Below are 9,253 nucleotides of genomic sequence, written 5' to 3' on the forward strand. Positions count from 1 at the left end.
TGTTTCAAAAATATAGGAATTAATTAATTAGTTTTGATAAAAATAGAGGACTAAATAGTGATTTGATAGGTATTGATTAACTAAAAACTTGATAGAGTGACTAAATAGTTTAACGAAAGTAAAATATAAGGACTAAATAATTTATTTTTTTAAAATACATAGGTCAAATAGTTAGTTTTATTAAAATATAAAGACTAAATAGTAATTTTCCTATAAGTTTATGTTTTTTCCATTGGGGGAGTTGGGGACTCAAACCTGGGAATGCCAAATGAGTAATATATTTCTAACCATTGAATTAAGTTAGACTAAGGTATAAGTTTATTTCTAACCATTGAATTAAGTTAGACTAAGGTATAAGTTTATCTTATTGATTCAATTAAAAACTAAATAATTCAATTAAAGAAAATATAATATTGAACCAAGTTAGACTAGACTATAAGTTTATTTTTTTGATTCAATTAAAAGTAAATAATTCAGTAAAAAAATAGAGATCATTTATAAAAGAAGAAAATATATTCCTTGTAACCCTAAAGAGTAGTTTAGTTAATCTTATCTTATTAAGATAGTTAATTAGCATGTATGATATGATTTTGAAATCAAATTGGTCTACCTAATGAGTTGGTATATTTTCACCCCATTAATTAGAGATATTTTGAAATCAAATTGCAAGACAAAATTATTGATAAGATCCCAATGGCAGGTTGCAATAAAAGTCTTTACAGATGAAAATGATGGTAGTTTGCCTCTTAAGATTACTCAAAATCCTCCTTTGACCAATTATCAATTTGTGAACCTTGTTAGGCTATAAAGCCTTTTTAGCAATATAGCTTACCTTTTCCATTGGTGGCGGCCATGTTACACATTTGATTTGACATGAAAAATGACATATGTATGACTTGGGACACAAATCGCACATCAACTTGTAAGTGTTGAAAAATCAAATTAAAATTATTTATATGATTTTAGTGATAAAGAATTTAATTTTTGGCTCAATGTATTATGGATGCCAACTTATTTAATGATCCATACTTTTGGATATGTAATTTTCAACATGGTATTAAAATATCAAGACTCAACGGCCGTAAATATAGAACTTAAAAGTATAATGTGCTAATTCTTAAGAAGCCATACTTGTGAATTGAACCAAAAACAGTCAATATCTGGTAGATCTACAGGCCAATCAAGAAGAGCTATGCCTTCAAAAGAGATAGATCTTGAGTGCATGGTCAAAAGGTGCCGAACCCACATGGATAGGCTATCCAATTGCACTTGAGGTGCACAATAAAGCTAAAACTAAGTCTAGGCTTGAATCAGTTGCACTTAAGTAAAAGCGTTGAAAAATAGCTTGAGAGAAACACAAGTCTCAACATCTATAGTGCTAAAAAAAAAAAACTAATAAGTGTTGAAAAACTAAACCAAAATTGTTTAAGTCATTTTAATGATGAAAATTTTTTATCAAATGCAGCATGAAGATTCGTCTATTCGCTGATTCATACTCCTCATTCTATAATTCTCAACCATAAAAAGTTAATTCCTGATTTATAATTATATTTTTTTATTCATTTTATATAAACCATATATATATATATATATATATATATATATATATATATATATATATTCCAATTTGGTTAAACAAATAATAATAATAATAATAATAATAATAATAATAATAATAATAATAATAATAATAATAATAATATTATTATTATTATTATTATTATTATTATATGATCAATTATACTTATATATATGAAATTCATTCATTTTGTGAAAAAAATTAGGTTATAGGTTAAGCCTAATCCATAAGTAGATTTCCTAATTGCTGTATTCAAGGTAGACACCTTATAGTTAATCATGAGTATGTAAAAAAATAAATAAATAAAATTTAGGTTGGACATATCGAGTGAAAAATTAAGAAACTGAATAAAAACATGGGACTATATATATATATATTTGATACATGAATTAAATAAGATAAAAAATTATATTTTATTTATCTTTTAAATTTAAAATATCATTACAAAATTATTGTTTTACACGACTAAAAATTATAAATTAATTCAGCTCCTAAATTATAACAGTATCTTCTTAATTTAAGTTTTTCAATGAATATTATATTTTTCTTTTGATTGGAGTGTACATTATAATTGATATTATAATATTTTGAGAATTTAAATTCATTTGACAAATTAGATGGATCTTAAAAAATTGTACCAATTGTAAAATTTAAGTAAATAGCACAATATGTTATGAAGAATTAAAAGTTCTTACACTAAAAGAACAAAAAATTTTATATAAAAAAAATAAAACTTTCAATAAGAGTGATAAAATGAAAATTTATAAAATATAAAATAATTAAATAAATTGAGTTAAATATTATGTTTTATTATAAAATTAAGAAAAATTCTATAACAAAAATGATGTTGTTTCCTTTTCGGAATGCAATTTGATTATCTCACAGCTTATGGTTGAGCAGGTATGACAAATACTAAGGATATTTCCTAATTTGGGCTCTAACTTTTAAGATCAAATGATTGTGGGAACTGACTCTACTGTACGCAACTTTGTCAATCTCACAAATAACAAATAATTAAAAGCAAGTTAATTGAAATTGAATACTTTGATTGCTTAAAAAGAAAGTACAGTGCTTGAAATTAAATACAAGAGTTTGAAAAAAATAAAAGACTGATAAAATAAAGATAAAAGATTGCTAGAGTCTGGTTGAGTTGTTGTTTTGATGTTGTTGGGAGTTTTCACCTTGCAGTATATTTGACTCTTATAGCTTTCTTTACAGGTACCTGAAAGACTCTAAAAGACACCTTATCATGTTTGCAATTACCAGTAGTTATCTGCCCACTCCTTAAAATCGTTTGGAACTGCTACCAATTTCCTTCTTTTACATAATCATCCAGTAACCACCTGACATTTAATTAATTATTATCTTAGGCCATAGATTAATTAAATTAATAAAATAAAATAAATTAAATTAATTTCACAAAGAATTAATTTAATTAATTCTTAGATCTAAAAATAATAAATAAATAAATAAATAAAATATTTTTGATTTAAACAATTACCCTCGCACCTAGATTGGCTGACTAAGCCATTCTAGGCGGATAAGAACTGGCCTTAACTTATCTCTTTGCTGTTTAAAATTCAAAAATAATTCAGCATCTCTTGTGATCTTCCTAAGAATTTGAAATTTAAGCTAACTTTATCTCATAAGAGTCCAATTCCTCATAGAAGTCTAACTACTACAAATCACAATTCCACACAGTATTAGCATTATGTCACACCCTACTCCTCGTAAGATGTAACATGTTACCGTAGTACACCTAATGAATTACAGTACTTCACCTACCGGTAACCCATTAAATATACTACAAGGAATTTTAAAACAATTTTCGTTCATTTTGGAATTGGTGGGTAAATTTTTTTTTTTCAAATTTTAAAAACCTTCATTTAGAGTCCAAACATAAATCAAATTTTTGGATATTTAAAATCTCCGCAATTTTTACAAAAATTTCGACAGAGTGCCGTCTGTATTTTGAGAAAACAGTTCTTCAAAACTTGAAAATAGAAACACTCCCAATATATTTTTCAATCACAACTCCAATTACAATCACCAAACTTCAAATCAACAGCAATAGCAACACGTCAATTCAAAATCCAAATTTCAAATCAAAAATTAATATCTCAAAACATTTCATAAATCATGCACATTGCATTTTAAATCATTAATTTATAATCATAAGTTAATTTACATATGCAAAATCTCACAAATAATATTATTACAATTTTATCTGTACAACTGCTCAAATTACAGAGATACAAATGCTTACTATCATATTTACATCAAACTAAACTACCAGGGTATAGACAAATACCCGTACAAAAATTCTTCAATTGTGCTCTTCTCTAACTGTAGCAGCTCGCTCTGCTGCTATGTCTTTTCCCTATCTGCGACAGCAAGTTAAAGCTATCACTGAGTATATAAATACTCAGTGGTGCACAATAGAACATAAAATGCAAAATATAAAACATTTATGAACAAATCATTATTCAAAAATCTCATAATCGCATTTCACAATTTTTTTTTCAAATCACATTTATAACAAATCATAATTTTCAAAACTTAATATGGCACAACTTGATCAAATAATTTAATAAACATAGTGTTGCTAAATAATAACACAACGTAGGCCATGACACAAAATTTCCGAATATGTCGTGTGTACATTACGACAAGGCATACTCATCCCACTAATCGAAATCAATGAGAGAGGTGGCTAGCTAGCTAATGAGTACTCATCCAAACTCGCCCTCAGACTGGAAAGCCAGAGAGGGAGGAAAGTGATCAAATATCAAACTCACCCCACAAGTGGAGGAGGAACATATTAGTATTGCCATGTCAAGTGTGAATTAAAAACAATTTAAATCAAGTTATTTAAATATTTTATACAATTCACAAATCATATTTCATTCTAAACTTTTTATTTACAAAGTAGGCAACACACTATTTTTCAAATAAGATTTTCAAAGCCATAAATAAATTCAAAACCATATTGTTCAAATATTTCATACAAATCAATAATTAATTTTCCTTCCAAATTTCCATTGTAGAATAGGCAACACAACATTCTCGAAATTCATAATGAACAAACACATTCACAATGTATAACAAATCAATTTCCATTATGAAAACTATAATTTAAAATTTTTGTGCACAAACCTGACGTGAGTCGCCTCTAGGCCTTGACTCAGTCCCTTATACCTTCCGGGTCTTTTTCAGCTGAAACACAACATTTATAGTGTTTCAGTATCTTATTTCATAGTAAATCCAATAATTAATTCATAAATACTTGATTCAAGCCCAAATATGCTTAAACTAACATTCTTGAAAATTTTCATTTTAGAGTTACTATTCATGGTACTATTCAACTCAATTTGTTGACTTTCTAAGGCTTAATAGGTATGGGAATTCCAACTTCACCCACATACCACATTTTGGTCACTAAATTTGTTGGTTTTGGTTGTTTACTCAAATTCTAAGTCTTTTAGGCAAATTTGCAAATTTTCAGTTTTGGTGTCTTAAGGTTGCACTATTCTATTGGTCATTTTACTGTTAGAATTTGGCAAAACTTTCTTCATAGAAAATGTTTTCTATTGTCTTAAGTTTATTCTCATTTTTGAATCACTCCAATTGGAGTTTTGTAGCTCAAGTTATAGCTATTTGAACCATGGCTGCCGGATTGGACTTAACCTAAATTTCTGGGCAAATTTTGATTCTGGCAGTTTTAGGTCACCAAATTTGGGTGGCCAAATGACTTGGTTAATGACATAATTTGGGTTTGTGTTCTTCATGAAAGTTTTAGGTCTATATCTCATCTGTCCACTGGTAAAATTTCAGGTCATTTAGACCTTCCTAGCTCAAGTTATGGATAAATGAACAAACACTGTTCATTTGGTCAGTTTGTACAGGGCAGACTGAGATTTTCCAAGTTTGGTCAATTTGTTCACTAGGTTTTGGTCACTTTTTGGGTATGCTTCCTAAATGAAAATTGTGTCATTTATTATCTATTTTCATTCCCAATTGGTCTCATACCAATTGGACTTTTAAATTTTCAGTTTTGGTCCCTCAAAGGGACCTTGGCAGCATGACCACACTGAATTTGAATTTGGTTTCAACTCCAACACTTTCAACACACTTCATTTGGTCACCATTGACCATTTCTTACTTCAAATTAGGTCAAAGACAACATTTACCAATTTTTCACATTTTTGTCTCTAAACCCTAAGGGTCCAAAACCCTAATTCACAAATTCTTGCATTTAACCAATTTAATGCATATCAATCTCATTACCACATCCATACAAGCTTGCTTAACATATTAAATTCAATCAAACCATGCAAATACACCTCCACAACATGCTGGCCGAAATTTACTCATGGTCCCTCAACAATTTATTTCATTTCATTTTAAATTTATTTCTAAGTTAATCAAGCTATAAACACAACTAATAAACTAACTTTGCAACTTAAATCACTAACCTAAATCTTTGATGTCCAATTATTCAATTCTTTTTCTTTTTGTTTTTCTTTGTTCTTCAATCTCCTCTTCTAGTTGCCAAAAAAAGCTTTAACCATGGTAAAATAATTTTCTATGGTGAGATTTTTTGTTTTTCAAGCTCAAAGATGAGCTTTCATGGAGCATGAAGTGAGGTAGAGGGTGAGGCGGCAAAATGGGAAGAAGAAGAAGACTTTTGCTATTTTTTTTTTTTCCTTTATGACTTTTAACCTTATAGAAGACCCAAAAATCAAATTAATTAAATTTATTGATTATAATCTTTATGGCATCATGCATGATATCATGCATGATGTCATCTCCCTACAACTTTTTTATTTTCTCTTTTATTTATTTATTTATTTTTCTATTAGTCTTTGATTTAATTCCCGACTCTAAAATTTTCTTTTCTCTGATTTTATTTGACAGTTAGGTCAGGAGTCAGCTCTTGGGACTAATTGACCAAATTGCCCCTCGCCAGTTCAACCCGGTTTACAAATAATTCAATATTTCTTCCGGATCCCTGACCTAATTATTTGACTGGCTTAACAATTCTTTTTCGTGATTTTCTCTTATCCACTGTGTTCGTAATGGTCCTAAGGACCGCAGCGTCACATTTTACGGTTCAAAATTTGAGTTTAAAATGACTTCGCAGTCGTTCCCGAGAAGGTCACCCATTGTTATGACTCTCAGCTCGTTTAACTTCTTATGTTCTGTTTTTCTTATTTATACTTAACTAATTGACAATTACTAATTATTTGTGTTTATGGCTTATCTAGTTGTCTTAAGTGTGGTCCTAATCTCCTTAATTGTCAGGACCGACTCCGGTCACTGAAACAGTGAAATATACCAGGCTGTGCAAATAGGGGTGTTACACATTATTAATCTCACCTTGCTTTTCCTGGTTTCCCCAATTAAACTCAATAATTATCACTTTCAAGACCAAATCACCAAACCCACAAAAATTCTTTTCTCTCTTTCTCTTTCCTTCTCCATTTGGTACGCTTATCCATAACTGTGTGATTATTAACTCCCAGCTTTGATCACCAACCACGACGCAATTCTCCTTCGGCCTCCATTCATGATTGTATGGTTTTTTTTTTTCAATTTTTCGTTCAAGCAGGCTATCCTTCATCACACGATTCTCGATCATCGATCGTTCATCGCCATTCGCTCATTAATCGAGCTACTTCCATAGTCATCATTCATTAGCTCTTCTCCTTGCCGACCTCTCTTTGCCATCAACACCCATCAAGCAGTCTTCACTTCATCACTGACTTATACTGTGCCACTAGTTTGCAAGTTTTGGTGACCAGTCCACAACATTCTTTTTGTTGTTTTTGTGTTCTTGCTTCACTTGATTTTAGGTAAAATTGGAATTCTTCATCACTTCTTGTAACACCCCTCACCCAACTACAGTATAGCTGAGCAAGGCATGTCACACACGGTGCCCGAGTACCCTATCTTATCTTACTTTATTCTTTTAATAATTTGTTCTTGTTATATTTTAATATCAATGATTTTTCTAAGGAGAAACCGATGGAGTTTCCCCTGTTTCTATTACCATTTGGCGTATTTTCACTATTCACCTGCTTGAAATTTTCAATAATATTTTAAAATAAAATCTCATCATTTCATGTATCATCTATATATTTCAATTTCCGTATTCAAATCCATACAATTTCATTCATATCCATTTCCATACATTCTCATTCATGCTCATCTCATATATGAAAATTTTTAATCTTCATTAATTTACATGATATACAATTTAATCACATATGAAATAACCGATTTATTAACTTACATCACATATCTATTAATTACATTTTCATAATCTAAATTACAATACTATAACTAAGCATTTTATACAACATACAAATTATGACCTATATGGGCCCTATCTACATGCATTGCTGAGGAGGTGACAACCTTGAACACTTTGTAGATCAAAACTCCAAAATCTTTGTTTAATATTCGCTGGGCTTTACCTTCAGTACCTACCCGAGGAAACAAATCCATCGCGCTAAACATTGCTGCTTAGTGGTGCAATAATATAATAAGAAAATAATATATACAACATTCAATTATTTAACAATATTAAATTTAGTTTTAATTTATTATGAGAGATGTATTTGTATTATTTATTTACATTCTACTTCTTTTGCAAATCTTCTTATCATTTCACGAATTTATTTCTAGGTATTTTGAATCATTGCATAGTAAATAAAATTATAAAACTCATTCTAGTTTCTTTCTTATTCATTCATTTAATTCACATTATTCTTAACAAATTTCACTGCCCAAGTAACCTATGACAAGCTGATTAAACTGGATAACGGGTCGTTGGCACTGGACACCGCGGTGCCTCGAGCTATCATACCATGGGACGCGGAACGTCAACCACGTATGCAGTCAATATGGCTAAAAAGCCATGATAACACATAATCGGGCATAAAGCCATGAGTGCGGGCATAAAGCCATGAATACAGGCATAAAGCCTTACGCAGTACTGCTAAAACAATACCCTATTGGCATGGCAATCTATCCAATCTGACACACGTGTCTAGACAATACATGGGCACATAGTATCATTAAATGTTAATATATTGTGTTTTATGACTTCATTATTTCATGAAAAATTCAAATTATAATTTATAATATTTCAATTCTATTCCTAACAGAAGTATAAATTTTTAAAATACATTTCTACATAAATTTTGCCTTCATCATAATTCATATATTTATTCATTATATCATTTATGTTTATCACAATTTATAACAATTATTTCATTAATTACATTATCTATATTAACCATCCTACTACTTGTTCTAATTTATTATGCCATTTCCTATGTCATTGGGGTTACTATTCACTTAACCATTTTCCTTCAAAGGTTGACTTTTTAATTCATAATGGATTTGTTAAGCCTAAGTTCACCAAGGTACCATATTTTGCATTTTATTTTTATTGGTATTGATTGTCAATACCATTTCAAAGCTTAGTGTTAGTTATTTATAATTTTCAGATTTTAAGCACTAAGATTACTGTTCTATTGGTCATTTGTACAGTAGGAATTTGATAAAATTCTCTTCATGAAAGTTGTTCCTTTATGTGTCATCTTTAATTTCCTTTTTGAATCACTCCATTTGGAGTTTTGTCACTCAAGTTATGGTCAATTTACC

This window comes from Hevea brasiliensis, chromosome 8, assembly GCF_030052815.1.
Source record: "Hevea brasiliensis isolate MT/VB/25A 57/8 chromosome 8, ASM3005281v1, whole genome shotgun sequence".
Taxonomy (NCBI): Eukaryota; Viridiplantae; Streptophyta; class Magnoliopsida; order Malpighiales; family Euphorbiaceae; genus Hevea; species Hevea brasiliensis.